The 22,038-nt window shown below is 45.6% G+C and overlaps 1 long non-coding RNA gene across 1 annotated transcript; it reads left to right on the plus strand.

Annotated features, from left to right (window-relative positions):
• The first annotated feature begins 1,774 nt into the window (after positions 1-1,774).
• On the plus strand, positions 1,775-9,419 carry LOC134956851 (uncharacterized). Its single transcript, XR_010186233.1, has 3 exons — positions 1,775-2,941; positions 3,553-3,727; positions 9,041-9,419. It is a non-coding gene; the product is annotated as an uncharacterized LOC134956851 (long non-coding RNA).
• Positions 9,420-22,038: the final 12,619 nt, after the last annotated feature.

Genomic DNA, 22,038 nt, shown 5'->3' on the forward strand with positions numbered 1-22,038 from the left:
ACTGTCACTGACAGATCTTAATCGTGGATAGGTGTCCCATGTGTCAGCATGGGACACCTTTCAGTCCGTTTTTGGTGCGGGTAAATGCGCTTTCTTTTTTTGCCAAGTCCGTGGATTTATCTCTGGAGCCTGTTGAGGTGAGTATAATTGATCTTTTATTTTCAGGTACCCCGGGATTCTACATGGAGAAGAGGACCGATGTCGGCGTGTGAACATAGGTAAGTATGTGTGTGTCGGCAGTGTGTAATAAAGTTTTACTGTCGACGGTGTCTGTGTCCTGTTTTTATTTGGGTATTTTTTTTCCATTAGAACTACAGGTACCAGCGGGCCCGTTTTTCTCCCGCATGCTGGTACTTGTGGTTCTCCAAGTACCAGCTTGCAGGGGAGGCTTGCTGGGACTTGTAGTACTAATGGAAAAAACAATATCTTTTTTTTTGAACACAAAGGCTATCAGCCCCCCCATCCGCAGCCCATTGGATGGGGGGGGACAGCCTCGGGCTTCACCCCTGGCCCTTGGGTGGCTGGGGGGGGGACCCCTTGATTGAAGGGGTCCCCATTCCCCCAGGGTTCCCCGGCCAGGGGTGACTAGTTGGATATTTGATGCCACGGCCGCAGGGCACTGTATAAAAGTGACCCCCGGCTGTGGCATTATCTGTCCAGCTAGTGGAGCCCGATGCTGGTGTTAAAAATACGGGGGACCCCTACTCGTTTTGTCCCCCGTATTTTTGGCACCAGCATCAGGCGCAGAGCCCGGTGCTGGTTTTAAAAATACGGGGGATCCCCTGTCAATTTTTTCCCCGCATTTTTAGAACCAGGACCAGCTCAATGAGCCCGAGGCTGGTTATGCTTTGGAGGGGGGACCCCACGCCATTTTTTTCCCGGATTTTACCGTTCCAGCAATAAAAAAAATAAAAAAATAAAAATATTATTTTAAAAAATATATAAATAATATTTGTGCCTCCCCCAAAAAAAAAAAAAAAACCTAATCCCTTCTAATATAAATAGATCTGCTATTCCTAAAAAAAAAAACACAAAAAAAAACATGTTTAAAATTTTTTTATTTGTTTTCACCCTCCAAAGTGTGGCGGAGTGAAAATCGCGAATTTGCTGTCTAAAAGCACTGCAGGCGAATTTCCAAACTTGAATTGAATATGCTGGAGGCGAATTGCAGCATCTGTACCATTGCAGAAAAGGCGAATTCGGAAAAAGGCGAATTGAGAAAAGGCGAATTTTGACGGGCCGTTTTTTTGCGAAAAATGACTGCACTGCATAGGCGAATTGATTTTTGGAGGCGAAAACGGCCCGGAATTCGCCTATTTTGCCAATTCGCCCGCTATTGCATATACCCCATAGTTTCTAGAAGACAGCTAAGTATCAGAAGTGACTATGTACTGCTTTTCATATTTTGATTTAAGACAATAGACGGTTATAGGGGTATATTCAATAAGAGTCGGGTCCATTCCGACTCTTATTGAATATACCCCTATAAGAGTCAAGTCCATTCCTCCCCAGCCGGGAGGAGGAGGTGGAGGTGGGGGCGGCCAGCCGGGAGAAGTTGTTGTTGGCACCCCTCGGGGGAGGTAAAGGCGGGCCGCCAGGTGGAGTTGAAGGCGGCCACCCAGGGGAGACGGAGGGGACGGCGGAGGAGAGGAGGAGACGGGGGAGCAGTGGCTGCAGCAGCGGAGGCTCATGGCTGCATCCACCCGGCTCCAGCAAGCGGGACGTCGCTTGCTGGAGCCAGGTAGCCGCTGCCGCTGGGTCCCTGCTCTCCCCGCTGCTCCCCCGTCTCCTGCTCTCTGCTCACTTATCTCAATCCGACTTTTTTTAAAGTCGGATTGAGATTGTCGGAAACGGGGCTAAAACCTGTCGGGTTTGGCCCCGCTTCCGACAATGCACGCTGATTGGCAGCTGAAACCGCCGATCAGAGTGTATTCCGACAGCATTCCGACAAGTCGGGTTTCCCGACTTGTCGGAATAAATGAGGCCGTAATGAATAGGTCGGAACCCCTTCCGACCTAAAACTTTCGGAAGCTGCCGTCTTTCCGAGAACACGGCAGCTTCCGATAGCTACAGATGGGTCCATTGTTATCTTGACTAGTTTTCTGCGCCTAGGTACAACATGACTTATTAGCATAAACCCTTCATCAATTGTTCTCAGATGAAATACAATACAGAGAACAATACAGCAGGGGATTACATCATTACAGCAGGGGATTAAGTCCGACTGCCCAGTCTCAGTTAATCCTATTAAAGGTCAAGATAAACGTGGACCCATCTGTATTGAATATACCCCATAGTCTCCATTGGAATGAATCTGAGTTACAGTAACTGACATTACATTAAGGTTTTTATACTTTTTGACATCTATATACTCCCAATTGGGGAGAAAATGGATTTCTTACTCTAGAGATAAAGTGCTTGATAGCTCTCTCTCTCTCTCTCTCTCTCTCTCTCTCTCTCGCTCTCTCTCTCTCTCTATATATATATATATATTGTGTACTATTTCATGTTATCAGTGATTTTCACTCTTTATTGAGCTACACATTTCCTGTGTGGAGCACAGGTGATAACAAGAAATTCTTTTGAAATAATTCACACTAGTATGACTTCACTTTGGGGTAGCTGTTATCCCTTCAACTGTCTCAGTCGTTTATAGGGTTTAGAGCTCCTCTGGCACTGAGGAACTTTCCTAACTGGAGGTCACTCTAATGCTAATGCCGGATATGTTTTGTCAGTTGTTGACTTCTTCAGTGGTATGTATTTTTCATAAGTAGCTGATCCTGATATGTCCCCTGTTACATCCCTTTCAGACCACCAGCAATAACCCGTGTTATGTACAATGAACGTGCAGCAACCTCAGTCTGAAAGGGGCCAGTTGAAATAACCTGGATCGAGCAATCCAGTATCTCAACTGACCCGGCTCGCAGTACAGTGTGAACAGGTAAGCCGAGTTGATGCAACCCAGCACCCTTCGCTGAATAGGAAGAGGTAGTTCTTGGAGATCATGTCATCTGTAAGCAGCGCCTTGGGATGCAGCAGAGGTGACCCCCCCAACTCGGCAATAAGCCGAGTTTGGCCGCTAGTCTGAAAGGGGTCTCAGCCAGGTTGTACCCAGAAAGGACCTGTGTAGTGTACAAATCCCGGGTGCGACTGGGCATAGTGGTCTGAAAAGGTTTTTAATTTCCCTGGAGTTTGTGCAACAGGTAATTTTAGTAAGTCCCTTGGTTAGTTCTCCTGTTATTCCGCAATTCTTCAGGGAAGGTGTCAACTCTATCCAGTTATCTCACAGCAATTTTATTCCTGAGGCTATGTCTCTGCCATGTGTACTGGACTGTGTCCAAAAGGCAGTGGTGCAAGTAGAAAACATGTCTCAGTGGTACTGTGTGCACTCGCCAAAGATGCGCGTCAAATAAATGGACATGGCCACATTCCACAAGGGTCGCGGTCACTGAAAATAGGGGCGTGTCACTTCTAGTGGCTGTTTACGAACTATGGAGATAAAAAAAAAATATTTGGACTTTTTATGTGTTTGTCTGTTCGTATTGGCATCAGGAAGAAGAGCAATAAAGGAAAAAAACAGCATACAGCACTGCACTGAAAGTTGATGTTCTGATCATGCTTCTGCGGAACTTGACTGTGCCCAAGTTATGCAATAGAACCCAACTTCAAGTGACTGCTTTGCAGAGGACCCTAAGGGAGGCAGAGATTCGAACCAGATGTGGCACAGGTGAGACAATTTTCCTTTTGAATTCAAGCACCTGCAGTTTCTTCTAAGCATCTGCTTAACTATGACAATCAACAAATTGCAGGGGCAAATGCTCAGGGCTGCAGGCATAGATCTCAGGACCAGCTCTCCCATGGGCAGCTTTACGTGGCTTGCACACAAGTTAGTAGCTCCAGGAATCTTTTTGTGTTAATTCCTGAAGGAAAAACTGCAAACACATATATGTAAAAACAATGGGCCTAATTCAGGTCTGATCGCAGCATGAAATTTGTTAGCTAATGGGCAAAACCATGTGCACTGCAAGGGGGTGGGGGGCAGATATAACATGTGCAGAGAGAGTTAGATTTGGGTCTGGTGTGTTCAAACCGAAATCTAAATTGCAGTGTAAAAATAAAGCAGCCGGTATTTACCCTGCACAGAAACAATATAACCAGTGGTGCAAGTAGAAAAAATGTCTTACGGGTACTGTGTGCGCGCGCGCGCGCAAAAAAGTGGATGTGGCCAAATGCCACATGGGCGTGGCCAATGGAAATGGGGTCGTGGTACACATATGGGGGAATGGGCAGATACACGTATGACCCAAATAGTGCCAGATACACGTTGCCCCACAGTGCCAGATATACATTGCCCCACAGTGACAGATACATACCTCCCAACATGACCCTCTCCAGGAGGGACAGAATGCTCTGCTCCTGGACTTCCCTCTTAATGTATGATTGCCTGCACCTGTGGTGAAACACCTTTCTTATCCATTAACCTGTTTACCACAGGTGCAGGCAATCATCCATTAAGAGGAAAGTCCAGGAGCAGAGCATTCTGTCCCTCCTGGAGAGGGTCATGTTGGGAGGTATGCAGATATACATTGCCCCACAGTGCCAGATACACAAATGCCTCCACTGTGCCAGATATACATTGCCCCACAGTGCCAGATACACATTGCCCCACAGTGCCAGATACACATTGCCCCACAGCGCCAGATACACAAATGTCCCCAGAGTGCCAGATACACAAATGTCCCCAGAGTGCCAGATACACATTGCCTCACAGTGCCAGATACACATTGCCTCACAGTGCCAGATACACATTGCCCCACAGTGCCAGATACAGAAATGCCCCCAGAGTGCCAAATATACATTGCCTCACAGTGTCAGATACACATTGCCCCACAGTGCCAGATACACAAATGCCCCCACTGTGTCATATATACATTGCCCAACAGTGCCAGATACAGAAATGCCAGATACACAAGTATGCCCCCAGTGCCAGCTATGCCCCCAGTGCCAGATACACAAGTATGCCCCCATTGCCAGATATGCCCTCAGTGTCAGATATGCCCCAGTGCCAGATACACATGTCTCCGCAGTGCCAGATACAGATGTCCCCCCAGTGCCAGATATGCCCCCAGTGCCAGATACGCATGTCCTTCCAGTGCCAGATATGCCCCCAGTGCCAGATATCCCCCAGTGCCAGGGACACAAGTCCCCCCCAGTGCCAGATATGCTCCCAGTGCCAGGTATACATGCCCCCCCAGTGCCAGATATCCCCCAGTGCCAGGTATATATGCCCCCCAGTGCCAGGTATACATGCCCCCCCCGGTGCCAGATATCCCCCAGTGCCAGGTATATATGCCCCCCTGTGCCAGATATGCCCCCAGTGCCAGATATACATGCCCCCCCAGTGCCAGATATCCCCCAGTGCCAGTTATACATGCCCCCCCCCCCCAGTTCCAGATATCCCCCAGTGCCAGGTATATATGCCCCCCTGTGCCAGATATGCCCCCCGTTGCCAGGTATACATGCCCCCCACCCCCAGTGCCAGATATCCCCAGTGCCAGTTATACAAGCCCCCAGTGCCAGTTATACCTGCCCCCACCCCCAGTGCCAGATATCCCCCAGTGCCAGGAATATATGCCCCCCTGTGCCAGATATGCCCCCAGTGCCAGGTATACATGCCCCCCCCCCCTAGTGCCAGATATCCCCCAGTGCCAGTTATACCTGCCCCCCCCCCCAGTGCCAGATATCCCCCAGTGCCAGGTATATATGCCCCCCGTGCCAGGTATACATGCTGGCCTCCCCCCCTTGCTCACCGCTGCCGTCTGTCTGTGTGTCAGTGTGAGAGGAGGAGAGCGCAGCCTGCGCCTCTCCTTCCCCTCAGTCTCCGGCGGTTGTCTCAGTTTAATTCAGCGCCGATCCGCGAGCTCTGATTGGCTCACGGATTGCGCTGAATTAAACTGAGACAACCGCCGGAGACTGAGGGGAAGGAGAGGCGCAGGCTGCGCTCTCCTCCCCTCACATCAGCAGCGGGTGCGGCAGGGACGGCGGGCGGCGGGGAGCAGCACAGGGAGGGAGGGAGGGAGGGAAGAGGAGCAGCGGCCCGTCGGTGTGGGTACGGCGTACCCACGGCTAAATTCTTACGGGTACGCCGTACCCACCCGTACCCGCCCACTTGCACCACTGAATATAACCCACCCAAATCTAACTCTCTCTACAAATGTTATATCTGCAGTGCACATGGGGGTAATTCCGAGTTGATCGCAGCATCAAATTTGTTAGCAGTTGGGCAAAACCATTTGCACTGCAGGTGTGGCAGATATAACATTTGCAGAGAGAGTTAGATTTGGGTGGGGTGTGTTCAAACTGAAATCTAAATTGCAGTGGAAAAATAAAGCAGCCAGTATTTACCCTGCACAGAAACTAAATAACCCACCCAAATCTAACTCTCTCTGCACATATCTGCCACACCTGCAGTGCACATGGTTTTGCCCACCAGCTAACAAATTTGCTGCTGCGATCAGATCTGAATTACCCCATATGTATTGTTTACAAAGATATTTTGTGATCAATGTGTACAATATAAAATATACATCACAATATTAGATGGCACTACTGTCTTTGTAAAATGAGTCCAGCTGTTTAATAACAGACATCCACGTGAGTGAATCTGTGGGAAAACGCTAGTATTCAAATACGTTTTTGACCTTAATTGGAATACACCAATGGTCTTAAAATTTAAAGAAATACTGCCAGTAATACATAGTCAGGAAGCCATGATTCAACAGGAAGCACAATGTCTGCAGCAGAGGCACTTGCTGAAATACTTCGGTTGAGCCCTTTGCAAGCTCTCCTAAACAGCTATGTGACTCAAATTTCTGTTATGTACATGTCATTCACCAGTTCACTTAACTGCAATATTTCATGATAACTGCATTGTATTACTAGTGGCCTGTGTCTAGACTTAACTCAGATATATTTCTATAAAAATTTTTTAACCAACAACTTAATACATATACAGAATAAATGTTGCTTGTGTAAAAATAAATATCTTTCCTGCGTTTTTTTGCACTGTGCTTGTATGCAAGCTGAGTAGAAGCAACAATTAGCAATTACGAGTGGTTCAGAGTTGCATCCACTTCCAGCTAATTGGGTATAACTGGGTGGGCATTCGCACATAGGGGGTCATTCTGACCCGATCGTACGCTGCAGTTTATCGCAGTGGTGCGATCGGGTCAGAACTGCGCATACGCCGCCGGCCGCCGGGCCGCTACGCTCACCTCTGCCTGATTGACAGGTAGAGGCGGACGCTGGGCGGGGGCGGGGCAGAACGACGGCATTTAGCAGCCGTTTCGTGGGGGGGGGGGGGGGCATGTCAGTGTGAATGATCATAGCTGTGCTACATTTTGCACAGCTACGATCATCTTGGAATGAGCTCCCCCCCCCCCCCGGTTTAAGTTCTGAAAGCATGGAGGGGGCAGTAGGAAGAATATCAGGCTGAGATGGATCTCTTGCACCAAGTATAGAGCTGGTACAAATGTGCGCTGGTAGTGATGATGACTACTTTCACAAGTAGATGGATATGAGCACTGCAGCTGCAGGCTCAGACATATCTGAATCCAAGCGAAGACTTGCCTTTATTTCTTAGCAGGCAATGTAGGCACACGTGCATCTCCCTGGACTAGGCCCAGAATGTACAAGACTAATGACGGAAAGATTAAAAAGTACAATTCCATGAATATACTGTATACCTGTAATCAAGTTAATGGAATGGACCCAAAAGAACATTGATAAATTGGGGGATTATAGTAAGTGCACAGCTTCCTATGAGCTTTCGGTCCCAGTAAGTAATGAAATACATAGTTACTGGAGGGAGGAAATTAATGGAGGGCTTTTAAATTAAGTAGAAGAACTTTGTGCATTATTAGAGTGGTTAATGGGCAGCCACAAAAGAGGGATTTAAGCTGCAGTTTTGAAGAAAGCTTGCCATTAACCACTATATAACTTTCAAGAAAAATACATTTATAATGCATGAGTGTTGTGAATCCTTTTATAAACCACTGGGAAGATATCCTTATACTGTAATTGGTCAACCTTTGACATTACTAGTCGTCATAGATAAATTACGTATTTCACTATTGTCATGTAAGGACATTCCTTATCTGTGGGTCAATCCACACAAAGTGGTCCTAACCACTAAAAAAATAAAATCATTTTTGTCAGTTATCTCCCCTATATGCCAATAGTTCAAAACCACTAATATATTGTTTTACTTGATTCCTTTTTCAAAATGGCGGCCATCTTTAAATCATGGCAGACAGCGATTTTTATGTTTCTAGGCATTTACACAAATGCAGATATCCCAGGACTAGGATGTGATAGGGTCTGGGGCTATATGAAGGATAAAAACCTTATGTGTGTACACACGGTGAGATAAATCTGTCAGATCTTGACTATATAGTCAAAATCTTATGAAAAGTTAGTGCATATCTCAAGGTGTTAGGCAGCTTGCAATACAGATTCGATCCCGATGCGCGCTCCCGTGGGGTCGGTATCGTAAGGCTAGATAGACTGTGCAGGCAAGTCAATCTTGACTATCTAGTGTACAATCTAGTACAAAGTATAGTTAAAATTGGCACTTAGTCAAAAACGTACATAGACAAAATCTCAAGCACAGATAGTCAAAATCTGTACAATCTGTGCTATCTGGGCTCTGGGGGAGTTCAAGGGAAATCTCATAGTCAAAATTGAACATAGCAGGGATCTCACCGTGTAGAGATAAGGGCAAAGACTGAAATTCAAAGATTGGAGAGTGCCAGGCAGTACCAAAAATATGTAAGAGAGAGCCCACCCTACCACAGTTACGCCACCATAATTTAAAGGTAGATGGCCACATAGTATGTAGTAAAGCTTATATTAAATATGGCGTTGGAGAAGCTTATAGAAATGTTCAATATGAGACATACATAGACCTTAGCAGTTGTTGACCCCGCTATGTGATTTTACGCAGTTGTTCCTAAATGTTTCCACTTTCTAATAATTACAGTTGACCATGGAATATCCAGCAGGGATGAAAGTTTACGAACCGTCTTTTTGCAAAGGTGACATCCTTCACATTACCACGCTTAAAGTCAATGAGCCCTTCAGAACGACCCATTTTATGTGACAAATATTTGCAAATGGAAACTGCTAAGCTACTGTAGGAGGAGCTTGATTTTATACACCTGTGGCAAATCAATTTGGTCAGTATGTAGAAGGATTGGAATTATTGATTTAAATATTGACTCAGTTTCACCTTTTAATTTACATAAATTAGAAGTATATTTCTGATGGCCGATTTCAAATACTTCACAAACTGGGAATGATCTACAGTAATTATTTTAACCTTGTTCTAAATCTTGATCCAGGCATACATCAGATCAGGCTGGAGATAAACATGAAAATTATGCTGTAATTTAATAAAGCATATATGATGTACTGTATGAGTTGTGTGCAATAATTTTCTGGATACACAAAAGTATTATTTTTGCAAACAAAGTGAACATTACATTTTTTTTTAAAGTATTTGCAAGGGGAGTCTATGCAAAGTTGCATGTGCTCAAACCACTTGGTGAAGCAGCTGCACCAGCCCAAAGAACGTATATACAGTATTCTACATGCTGGATGATGGTCTCCACTGAAGCTTCGGGTGACTCAAAACAAATCCCACACATCTTGCGCTTGATTTGTGGGAACATGAAAAAGTCACAGGGGGCCAGGTCTGGACGGTACGGTGTATAACTAAGCTCCTAGATGCGTTCATGGGCCAGAAAATCCACCACTTTTCTGGACTTTTGGGCAGGTGCATTGTTGTGATGGAGAAGGGAACCACAAGCATGACTTCTTGGATGGCACTTGGAAATTACTTTCAGTACTTGCGGCAGTCATTGGTAGGCGCCCCAGTCCCCAGTGATGGTGTGCTGCTGCAAGAGTGGTACTTATAGTAGCTACATCACTAGTCTTGGCCACAAAAACAGCTTGGCCATGCTGCGCTCACATTGGAACTTCTGTGGTGGCGCACCTCCAACTGGGGTCTACTGAGACAACTGTTTTTTGGCCTCAGGGCCGAAACTGTAGATCCAGGATTAATTGACATTGATGATGTCCCAGACAAAGTTTGAGTGACTCTCATCAAACCTGGCCAGAATGTTGTGACACAAAGTCACCATAGCCTCCTTCTGCTCTTGAGTCATCTGACTGAGTCAGCTGATGCCTCACACAGCGTGCAGAAACCTTGCTCAGCCTATGTTTTCTGTGAGGTATCAAGCAGATGGATCTACTTATCTCCTTCTCTAAATGAGTCACGGTCACCTTGATGTCTGCCTCAACCATGGCCCATACGGCAGCATCGTTTTCCTCAGTGATGGCGAACAAAGTTGGCCGCATCGCTTCTCATCTTCCAGGGACAAAATTCTGCAAACCACTAAAACAGAGTGGTTTGGGATGTTGCTTCCGCCCTAAAAGCAGTTTGCAGTCGGTTAAAACTCTCCTGCTGTCTCAGACTACTCTTGTAGTCATAAGAGATCATGGCTCTCCAGTAGTCCCTGTTGAGTTCTATAACAAGTTTGTTAAGGAAGTGAACATGCTGACTTCTTCAGATTGCAGTGCTGGTTATGGGGGTTATTCAGAGTTGGTTACAAATTTTGCTATTTTAGAAAATCTGCGACCATACTGCTCACATGCTGGGGGACCACTCAGCATGTGTGGCCCCGCCCCACGATGCGATCGCAATTCAGTTGCGTTTGCATCGAATAAAGGTAGACCTCTGCTTGCGCAGCATGACTGCGTATGCAGGTGTACCTCCGCCATGTTTCCAATTGCAGGAAATGCAGGCGACATCATCAGCTGGCCCCGAAAATGGCCATTACATGCCTGTGTTTCCTGCTCTCCTTCACACCAATGCCTTGTCATCGTCCCCTGACACCCGTCGCCTGTCAATCACTATTGCATCCTTCTGGAATGCGATTGCATAGTAAAGGGTCACACACGTTCACTACAGCCGATGTTTGTGCACAACCCCTTTGCATGCGTCTGTGCGTGTGAACGCAGCATCTGCGTCCAGGTCTGACTAAAGCCCTATATACGGTTCTGTGCCTTGACATTTCACAAGAACTTTAGTAAGAGATTACAGGTCACAACCAGACAGACAGATTGTGTCTACTCTACCTATGCACTGCACATCTGGAAATGTATTGCACACCTCTCATCCTACAAATGGAGCAGTTATTATGTAGAAAGTTAATGATATGGTGCCCTCTAGTGTAAGCAATATCCACTGCAGTTATACACATTTGCTTTCAGAAAAGATGTACATTTGAATTTTGGTTTTCATCATTCATATAATTCATAGTTAAGTTAAAAAGAGATATAGATCTTTACAATCTGTAGCACTTTAGTTTGAAAAAGGGATTTAGTAATTCAGATATACTCTAAACCAGTGGTTTTCAATCAGTCTACCGTGAAACACAGGAGTGCACATATGTGGTGCTCTGTATCCAGGTCCATGGAGATGTCAATGGAGGAGTTTTCCTCAGCCAGCCTCCTCTACTCTGTAGAGAGACAGGGGGCTGAGGTTTCACTTACAGCATCTATCTCAGCTTCACACTGATAGATTGGCAAGGTGAGTGAGCCTGTGAGCTCTTGCTGGACGCTAATAAGGATGGAGGGGAGGAATTTGAAAGGGGGGAGGGGGGGTGAGAGCCAGCAATGGAGCAGAGTCCAGGTCCTGGGGAAGGGGTTGGGGAGGGGGGGATGAGAGTCCAGGTCTGGATGGATCTCATACGCTCCTCAGAGTCTTTATCCACTAAAATTGATTATCTGTAAGAGAATGCTGTTCTATTATACCACTCCCCGCTTTTAAGTAATTTTGTATCTTATGACTTCAGATTCTTTTTTGTTGGATTTATCAGTCATGGTCAATTTTCTAATTAGAAATTGGACATTAGAAGATGATGACAATGGATTAATCTGGTAATGATAGAAGGGCTAATTCAGACCTGATTGCTGGGCTGCAAAGTTTGCTGTCTTGCGTTTGTATAGTCACCGCCTCCAGGGGGAGTGTAAATTCACTGTGCAAGGGTGTGATCCCTTGTGTACGCAGAGCTGCAAAAATCGACTTTGTGCAATCTCTATGCAGCCCAGGACTTATTTTTACAGTATGATGAGAAGAGGCTGATCGGGGATCTGATGTCAGACACCCTGAAAACGCTTGGACACGCCTGTGTTTTTATGGACACTTCCTGTAGGTGGTCAGTTGCCACACACAAATGGCCTCCTCCTGTCAATCACCTTTGTGAACATCTGTGCGAACTGATTTTTCGCACCATCCCGTCGCTGACCGCCGATGCCCGTTGTTGTTGTCCGACATGCCTGCGCATTGCAGTGCAAATGCATCCGCAGTTAGAACCTGATCGCCCGCTGTGAGTAAACACACAGCAGCGACCAGGTCTGAATGACCCACAGAGGCTCTACATAAAAAATAAATAAAATGAAATAAAATAAAAATGTATGGTTTTGCCATGACAATTTTAGCATTTTGTTACCTGTACCATGAAAATATCTCTATGGTTAGTCAGAAGCCTATTATCTTGGGAGAATGTATTATTTGAAATGCTATATATGCGCTGTGGTCTCCATGCAAAAGCTATGAAAATATAGGGATCAAGAAATCTATTCAGTGCTGTAGGGAGCTTCGGTGGGCCTGAGTAAAATTGTTGGGGGTGTGGCCTAATTGCGGGAAGTATGGCCATGCTTCCTCAGAAATTATTTATTTATAAAAGTATTTGTAGCGCCACGGTCAGCACACAACAGCTGGTTTGGGGAGAGAGGATTTTGTAAATGAAAATCCCCTTTTCAAGCGCTTCTATTTATGATGGAATGTTGCCCATAGCAACCAATCAGATTCTACTTCTCATTTATCTAGCACCTTCTAGAAGATAAGGCCTGGAATCTGATTGGTTGCTATGGGCAACATCCCATCTTAAACAGAACTCCCATCTTAGTAAATGTACGCCAATATCTTTAAAATGTTTGCGTCCACTTCTTGGTTCCTTCACCTACCGCTAGAGTTAAGCCCAAAAGTAATCCCAAGGAATAAGACTGTGTCACATTAACTATTTGGTGACATATTTCTGTGATGTACCCAATGGCAAATTTCTCCCTCTACACTCCTAGGCTCCTTTACTCCCTTCCCTCCTCTCTACCTACCTCTTGCCCCTTGATCTCACCCTTGTCAACTCCCTTCTTTTCTTGTTTTGCTTCTTCTGTTATTTATGTCATTCTATGTACCGTATGTGTGTATACTGGTTTAAGAAACGTCCAGTATTCCAATAATCTCTTTCATTGCCTTTGTACAATCTTCCTACCTTGGGCTTGTAGCCTGATATTTTGGTTATTTCAGATTGATTCTCCCGTGATTTGCTATTATAGTTCTTAAAATTAATAAAATGCTTTTTTTTTAAAGCACTTCAGAGGTTACTTATCTTTGCCAACTAATACACATATGTTATTTAATTTTATATTATTGCCGCTCGACTCACTGCACTGACGAAAAAATGGAGAGATCCATCAAAATTGACTAAAGAGGTTTTTGATGCATTCCTGCATTTTAAAACAAACCAACAAGAAACATTCTATTCTGTACCAGCTCTATGCCACCCAAATTTAAGCAGGGGTGGACAAAAAGCATCATTCACTGTTTTTAATTTTTCTATCAGGGCATGCCAAAATTGTGGCAGGTCATTCTGGAATGTGTAGTTCAAAAGCAGCTAGAGTGCCACTTATTACTCACCCCAGATCTACCCCTATCAACGGGATTTGCTACTATTTGGATATTGTTGACCAATTTACCAAAATATCCCACTTCATTCCACTCTCTGGGCTTTCTTATGCCAAAGGTTTTCCCGTATTGTTTATCACACTATTTTCAAATAACGTGCCATTCCTACCGATATTGGTAACAATTCCTTAATTGTTTCTAGAGATCCATGTTGGGAGTCATAATAAAAATTTTCTCAGCATGCCACTTCAAACAAATTTACAGAGTTTAGAACAGTAGCTGAGTTGCTATATTTCACATTTACATGATGACTGACTGGGCTAAATCTCTTCTACAGGTTAGTGATGCTCCTTAATATTAGAATAATGTTAGTCTCCTCCACACTCAATTACCACAAGCTTTCTACTTCCAACTCTGTCTGGATTACTTACTTGTCTCCTGCCAGCCAAAACCCAGCCTAGTTAATCATAACTGCCTGTCTACCACCAGCCCTGACCCATCCTGTCTGTTCATATCTGCCTGTCTACTGCCAGCGCTGACCCAGTCAGTCTTACCATTTTTGTCTGTTGCCACTGCCAGCCTTAACCCAGCAGTGTATTATGTACATGGCTGTGCACTGCCAGTCCTGCTTCCTATCATCATTTGTCTGATACCTATCTCACCTCATCCAATATAATGTCATGTCCATACTAAACCTCAGGTGATAAGTCTGTATTACTTGGAGTGGATGTCTTGAGGGCATCTGAGTACCAGTAAGGGCCTCTAGCTTTAGAAAAGGTGGCTTGTTAAAGGTTTAGACCTCATGAAGAGTAAATAAGTGTCTTATCATCACTGTAATTGTGTTGATCTAACATTTTATGACTAATTTTATACGTAAAATGCACATTTGAAAATGCTTTTTTTCAGCGCTATCCGTGTACAGTAAAATGGAGTTCGTCTCAGTCTATTACACATTTTGTTGTATGTAGAAGTAAGGGAGGGAAGAGCCATATATACTGTAGATCACTTAGGAGTCATACCTGTTGTGGTTGCCTCAGCCCCAATGAAAGGTTCATGCTTAATGATGGTGATGATGATGATGATGATTAATAGCATGGACCGTGCATGTGCCATAAAATAAATAAAAAAAATTGTAAATAACCATAATAATAATAATAATAATAATAAAAAAGAAAATGTGTGAAAAAATAATCAGTCAGCATAAATTCCAACTATCAGCAGCAATAAGTTATGCAGTGTTTCAGACTTTAGGCTGAGAGGATGCTGACAGTCAAATGGATTTTGCAGACAATGTGGAGACATGGATTTGAATTCACAAAGAACAGCCACAAGGTGGTGTGGACTTCAGTGTCAGGAGATCACTCTAGCGGCTCCCAGATGTGACTAGTTGGTAGTAAGGTAAAGACTGGTGGGGTAGAAAATCAGCTGGCAGTAGAGTAGTCATATGTAGCCAAGGTCAAGGTCACAGGCACTGGTTCAAAAACTGTGATTTAGGCAGAGGTCAGGGACACAGGCAAAGGAGTTTGTAACATGCAGTGGTCAATAAATTGATTAGAAACATGTTATTAGTAAAGGACACTGGAGTAAGTATTGAGATCTAATATTCTGATACCATCTGGGTGTCAGGAATCGGCGCTCTGCTACGTCTCACCTACCAGCGCGCTGGTGTGCGGGCCTCCGGAGGTCATGGCCCCAGTTGCGGCTGCATGTGTGTGTGGACCGCAAGCGTCATCTTCCGCCTTGCTGAGTACCTCTGAGTCTGGTCCTATGTGCATTCTGCTGTGTGCCGGCGTCCTGCCTGTGAGGTCGTTGCCATGACTCCTGCACTCAGCTGATCCGGGTGTGCAATCCAGCACTGTGTCTCCACCCAGAGTTCAGTGACCAATCACTGCAGAGCCACGGGTATAACTCCCAGTCCGTGGCTCACTCACATTGCCTCAGACAACGAGTCACATTCGGTGTGCCTTGTTCTCCGGACTCCTGTGTTCCTGTTTCCAGCGATTCCCCGTGGTTACCTCCTGTCATCTCATCTCACTGCAGCTCTCCTGTTTTCTTCAGACTTCATCCACAGCCAGTTACCAGCTCATCAAGCAGTAAGAGACTCTCCTCAGGTGTTGCATTCATTATTACCTGTGCACTGCTAATTACTTACCATCTGTGCATCTCTGCAAGTTATATCATCTCATTGCATAGAGACTGTCTCCTGCTTGGGCCTAGTGTGGCCATAAGGACTTTGTTATACAGAGACTGAGTGCTTTTCAAGTCTTACCGGAGTTCTGTTTATTTTATTCACATTCAGCATCAAGTCACTTTATATTTCTGTTACAAGAGACTTTCAGTTGTTTTGGATTCAATTACCAATCACAGTTACTTTATTGCCTGGGTTCAGTTTGTCATTCACTGCTATGCCATTTACTCTGTGATTCCTGTACAATAAACATCAGCGCTTATGCGCCGGACTTTCATATTGCCTCCCCGCTTTGTACATCGCACCAACACTGACCCACTAGCACCCCCGCCGGGGACAGACAAATCCAGAGACCTGACAGTTTGTCTGAGGCCCATGGACCCGGACGGCGGTCAGAGTGTGGGGTCAGGGACACTCCAAGGCTTAGTGTCACGACTAGATGGTCAAGAGGCTGCGCAGCAGCAGATTATACAATTCCTGCAAGAAATGTCTTCTCGCTTAGATACTCTGCAACAGTCATTTCCAACCTCAGACTCTTCAGTGTCCTCATCAGTTTCTGCTCCTGTTCCTAGTTCCACAGTTTCTAATTCTCCAGTTGCTCCTGTTCCAATGTCTCGCATCCATCTACCTACTCCAAGTAAATTTGATGGTAATGCTAAGATGTGTCGTGGATTTTTGAATCAATGCGAGGTTCATTTTGAATTGCAACCACAGAACTTTCCAACACCTAGAACAAAGGTTGCTTATATTGTTTCTCTTTTAGCCGGCTCTGCCCTGAACTGGGTCTCTCCGCTGTGGGAGCGAGCAGATGCTTTGTTGAATAACTATACAGAGTTTGTTGCCGCATTCCGACGCATCTTTGACGAACCTGGGCATACGACCTCTGCTTCTTCAGACCTCCTTCAGATCCGCCAGGGAACACGTACTGTGGGTCAGTACGTTATCCAGTTCCAGACATTGGCATCAGAGGTGAAGTGGAACAACCAGGCATTGGTTGCCGCCTTCTGGCATGGTCTCTCTGACCGCATAAAGGATGAGTTGACTACCCGAGACTTACCAGAGCAACTGGAAGCCCTAATTTCCCTATGCGTCAAGTTGGATCTACGTTTACGCGAGCGAGCCTGTGAACGCTCTCGAGGTGATCTTCGCAAGCACCGAGCTATGCCTCCTGTACAGTCTCTACCTATTATTGCTGATGAACCCATGCAGGTAAACAAGTTTCGTTTAACACCTGAGGAGCGGTCCAGAAGATTAAAGGAAAGACTGTGTCTCTATTGTGCTGCTGCTGGTCATCTGATTGGTTCCTGTCCTGCTCGGTCGGGAGAACGCCAGGTCCTAACTTGTAGAGGAGGAGTCAAGTTAGGGACCTTGAATAAAGCTCCTTCTTTTCAAGACCTTACATTACCTGTCACTTTGGAAATGCCAGATGGACTCCAGTCTCTGTCCGCCTTAGTGGATTGTGGTGCTGCTGGGAACTTTATCACACAAGCTGCAGTGGATAGACTTCATCTCCCAGTGTCTAAACTGTGTCGTCCAGTATATCTCACTGCCGTGGACGGAAGCCGTATTCCTGAAGGTTCCATCATTCAGCAAACCAAGCCAGTGGTTCTGGGAGTAGGTTTCCTGCATTCCGAGCTTATTGAGTTCCTGGTTATACCTAAAGCTGGCTATGAGATCGTACTGGGTATGCCTTGGCTTCAATTGCACAATCCACAATTTGACTCGGCTACGTTACAGTTAACAGCATGGAGTTCCTCTTGTCATCAGTCATGTCTGGCTCAAATATTTCCAATCAAGTCTTCAAGTATAAAGTCTCAGTCTGGCCTTCCGGAGGCCTATCAGGAATTCACTGACGTCTTCAGTGAGAAAGCAGCCGATGTCTTGCCTCCCCATCGAGAGTGGGATTGTCCCATTGATTTGGTTCCAGGGAGCAAGCCGCCTAGAGGGCGTACATACCCTCTTTCAGTTCCAGAGACCCAAGCATGAGTGTATACATTAAAGAAAATTTACAGAAAGGATTCATCCGTCCATCCTCTTCCCCAGCTGGTGCTGGATTCTTCTTCGTCAAGAAGAAAGATGGAGGACTTCGTCCCTGTATCGATTATCTGGGTTTAAATGACATCACGATTAAAAATAGCTACCCGTTACCTCTCATCACGGAGTTGTTCAACAGAGTTAGAGGTGCGTCCATCTTCACGAAACTGGATCTTCGCGGGGCTTATAATCTTATCAGGATTCGAAGTGGTGATGAGTGGAAAACCGCCTTCAATACTCGTGACGGCCACTATGAATATCTAGTGATGCCCTTCGGCTAGAGTAACGCCCCGGCCGTGTTTCAAAACTTTGTCAACGAAGTTTTCAGAGATCTCCTGTATAAATGTGTGGTAGTTTACCTCGATGACATCTTGATATTCTCTCGTGATTTAGTTTCTCATCGTCAACAAGTAAAAGAGGTTCTTCGACGTCTTCGACAGAATCATCTGTATGGCAAGCTGTCCAAATGCACATTTGAAGCTTCTTCAATATCTTTCTTGGGATACATTATTTCCGGAACAGATCTTCAAATGGACCCAGCTAAACTGGAAGCTATAGAGAGCTGGGCTCTTCCAACAACACTCAAGTCAGTTCAACGTTTCATAGGCTTTGCTAATTACTACAGAAAGTTTATTAAAGGCTTCTCTACGTTAATAGCTCCAATCACCTGCCTTACCCGGAAAGGGGGGAATCCTTCCCAATGGTCTGACGCTGCACTGTCTGCTTTTCATAAAATAAAACAAGCTTTTATTTCAGCTCCTGTGTTACAACAGCCGGATGTCAATAAGGCCTTCATCCTGGAAGTAGATGCCTCAACGGTTGGCGTGGGCGCAGTCCTGTCCCAGGTGGGCGCTGATGGTAAGACTCACCCCTGTGGGTTTTTCTCTCGTAGGTTCTCACCCGCTGAAATTAACTATACCATCGGTGACCAGGAGCTGTTGGCAATCAAATTGGCCCTTGAAGAATGGAGGTATTTGCTGGAGGGTACGAGATTTCCTATTACCATCTACACGGATCACAAGAACCTTCTTTACCTGAAAGCTGCGCAGTGCCTGAATCCTCGGCAAGCAAGGTGGGCCCTATTCTTTTCTCGTTTTGACTTTAAGTTAATGTTTAGGCCTGGCTCACAAAACGTTAAAGCAGATGCTTTGTCTCGCTCTATGAGCTCAAATGAGGAATCTTCCGAACAGGCTGCTCGACCAGTATTAAATCCTGTGGTTTTCGCAGCAACAGGGGTGTCGCAAGTTCCACCTCCAGGCAAGATGTTTGTCTCTCCAGAGCTTCGTTCAAATCTCCTGTCCTGGGCTCATACGTCCAAATTTAATGGTCACCCTGGGGTTCTCAAGACTTTCAAGTTCCTGTCCCAAACGTATTGGTGGCCTCAAATGAAAATAGATATCCAAGAATTTATAGCTTCATGTCCCAAATGTGCTCAGCATAAAGTTTCTCGTCAAGCTCCCGCAGGCCAATTGTTATCCAATTCCATTCCCAAGCGCCCTTGGTCTCACCTATCGATGGATTTTATTTCAGATCTCCCTCCATCTAAAGGGTATGACACCATCTGGGTAGTAGTCGATAGATTTTCAAAAATGGCGCACTTCATTCCACTCATGGGGTTACCCTCTGCTCCAAAATTGGCACAGTTGTTTTGTCACAAAATATTTGGGTTACATTGTCTTCCAACAGAAATTATATCTGACCGAGGTGTACAATTTGTGGCCAAGTTCTGGAGGGTTCTGTGTTCTGCGCTACAAGTAAAACTAAAATTCTCTACGGCCTATCACCCTCAAACAAATGGGCAGACAGAGAGGGTAAATCAAGAGCTTGAGACCTATTTGAGACTTTATATCTCCTCTTCACAGGATGACTGGGTAGAATTATTGCCCTGGGCAGAGTTTGCTCATAATTTTCGTTATCATACTTCTACAGATACAACTCCTTTTTTCGCAGTTTATGGACAGCATCCTAGAGTACCTGATTTCCAAGAGTTACCCGTCATAGACGTACCTGCGGCTGCTTCTGCTCTTCAGCGGTTCGCTCAAATTTGGAAGAAGATTCATTTATCTCTTAAAAAAGTTTCTCAACGATATAAAATGTTTGCTGAGACGAGCAGTTCCTAGTTTAAAACCGGGCGACAAAGTCTGGTTATCTACCCGAAATCTCCGTCTCAGAGTTCCATCAATGAAATTTGCTCCTCGGTTTATTGGGCCCTTCCCGGTGGAAAGTGTTATTAACCCAGTTGCTTATAAGTTAAAACTGCCTGCTTTTTTGAAAGTTCCCAACTCATTCCATATTTCTCTCCTCAGACCACTAATTCTCAATCGTTTCCAGAGAACGCTTCCAGCAGCTCCAAAAGTTCAAACTCATCGGGGTGTGGAATACGAGGTGGAAAAGATCTTAGACTCTCGACATCGTTATGGTCATTTGCAATACCTGATTGACTGGTCTGGATATGGTCCTGAAGAGAGAAGTTGGGTTAACGCCACGGATGTCCATGCTCCACGGTTGGTCCAAGCCTTCCACAGACTCTTCCCTGCCAAGCCTCGTGGGTGTTCGGTGCCCACCCATAAAGAAGGGGGTACTGTCAGGAACCGGCGCTCTGCTACGTCTCACCTACCAGCGCGCTGGTGTGCGGGCCTCCGGAGGTCATGGCCCCAGATGCGACTGCATGTGTGTGTGGACCGCAAGCGTCATCTTCCGCCTTGCTGAGTACCTCTGAGTCTGGTCCTATGTGCATTCTGCTGTGTGCCGGCGTCCTGCCTGTGAGGTCGTTGCCATGACTCCTGCACTCAGCTGATCCGGGTGTGCAATCCAGCACTGTGTCTCCACCCAGAGTTCAGTGACCAATCACTGCAGAGCCACGGGTATAACTCCCAGTCCGTGGCTCACTCACATTGCCTCAGACAACGAGTCACATTCGGTGTGCCTTGTTCTCCGGACTCCTGTGTTCCTGTTTCCAGCGATTCCCCGTGGTTACCTCCTGTCATCTCATCTCACTGCAGCTCTCCTGTTTTCTTCAGACTTCATCCACAGCCAGTTACCAGCTCATCAAGCAGTAAGAGACTCTCCTCAGGTGTTGCATTCATTATTACCTGTGCACTGCTAATTACTTACCATCTGTGCATCTCTGCAAGTTATATCATCTCATTGCATAGAGACTGTCTCCTGTTTGGGCCTAGTGTGGCCATAAGGACTTTGTTATACAGAGACTGAGTGCTTTTCAAGTCTTACCGGAGTTCTGTTTATTTTATTCACATTCAGCATCAAGTCACTTTATATTTCTGTTGCAAGAGACTTTCAGTTGTTTTGGATTCAATTACCAATCACAGTTACTTTATTGCCTGGGTTCAGTTTGTCATTCACTGCTATGCCATTTACTCTGTGATTCCTGTACAATAAACATCAGCGCTTATGCGCCGGACTTTCATATTGCCTCCCCGCTTTGTACATCGCACCAACACTGACCCACTAGCACCCCCGCCGGGGACAGACAAATCCAGAGACCTGACACTGGGTGCTAATGGAGTTAATATAAGCAGGTTATGCTGAATTTTTGGGGCCAGGGTACGTCATGATAAAGTGCCTCTTTTTTTTAAAATAAACATCCTGAAGCTTTCACCCACTCTTAGGGGTAGCAGAAGAGTCATGGCAGAGCCCCCCGGCATCAGTGGATGGAGCCGACGGTAGGCGGACATAGTGCACAACTGGGGCCATGGCCCGGCCGCCCGATCAGGTAGGCCAAGGACTTGCAAGGCTGGAAGATACAAATAATAGAGGCACTACAGAACAGGAGGATATGGGGACTTTTACTAGCTATAGGAACAGGAAAAGGAACAGGAAAATTGCACCTCAAAAAAGTACTGCACTTCTCTTGGGAGATTCCATTATTAGAGGAATACATCTGGGAAATGCAAATGAAGTAGATAAACAAGTAAAGTACTTACCTGGAGTCTCAGCTCCAAGGGATAAAGAGTTCATGGTAAAAATTGTGAAGGCAGCACGAAAA

The sequence above is a fragment of the Pseudophryne corroboree genome, chromosome 9 (assembly GCF_028390025.1).
Source record: "Pseudophryne corroboree isolate aPseCor3 chromosome 9, aPseCor3.hap2, whole genome shotgun sequence".
In the NCBI taxonomy this organism is placed as follows: domain Eukaryota; kingdom Metazoa; phylum Chordata; class Amphibia; order Anura; family Myobatrachidae; genus Pseudophryne; species Pseudophryne corroboree.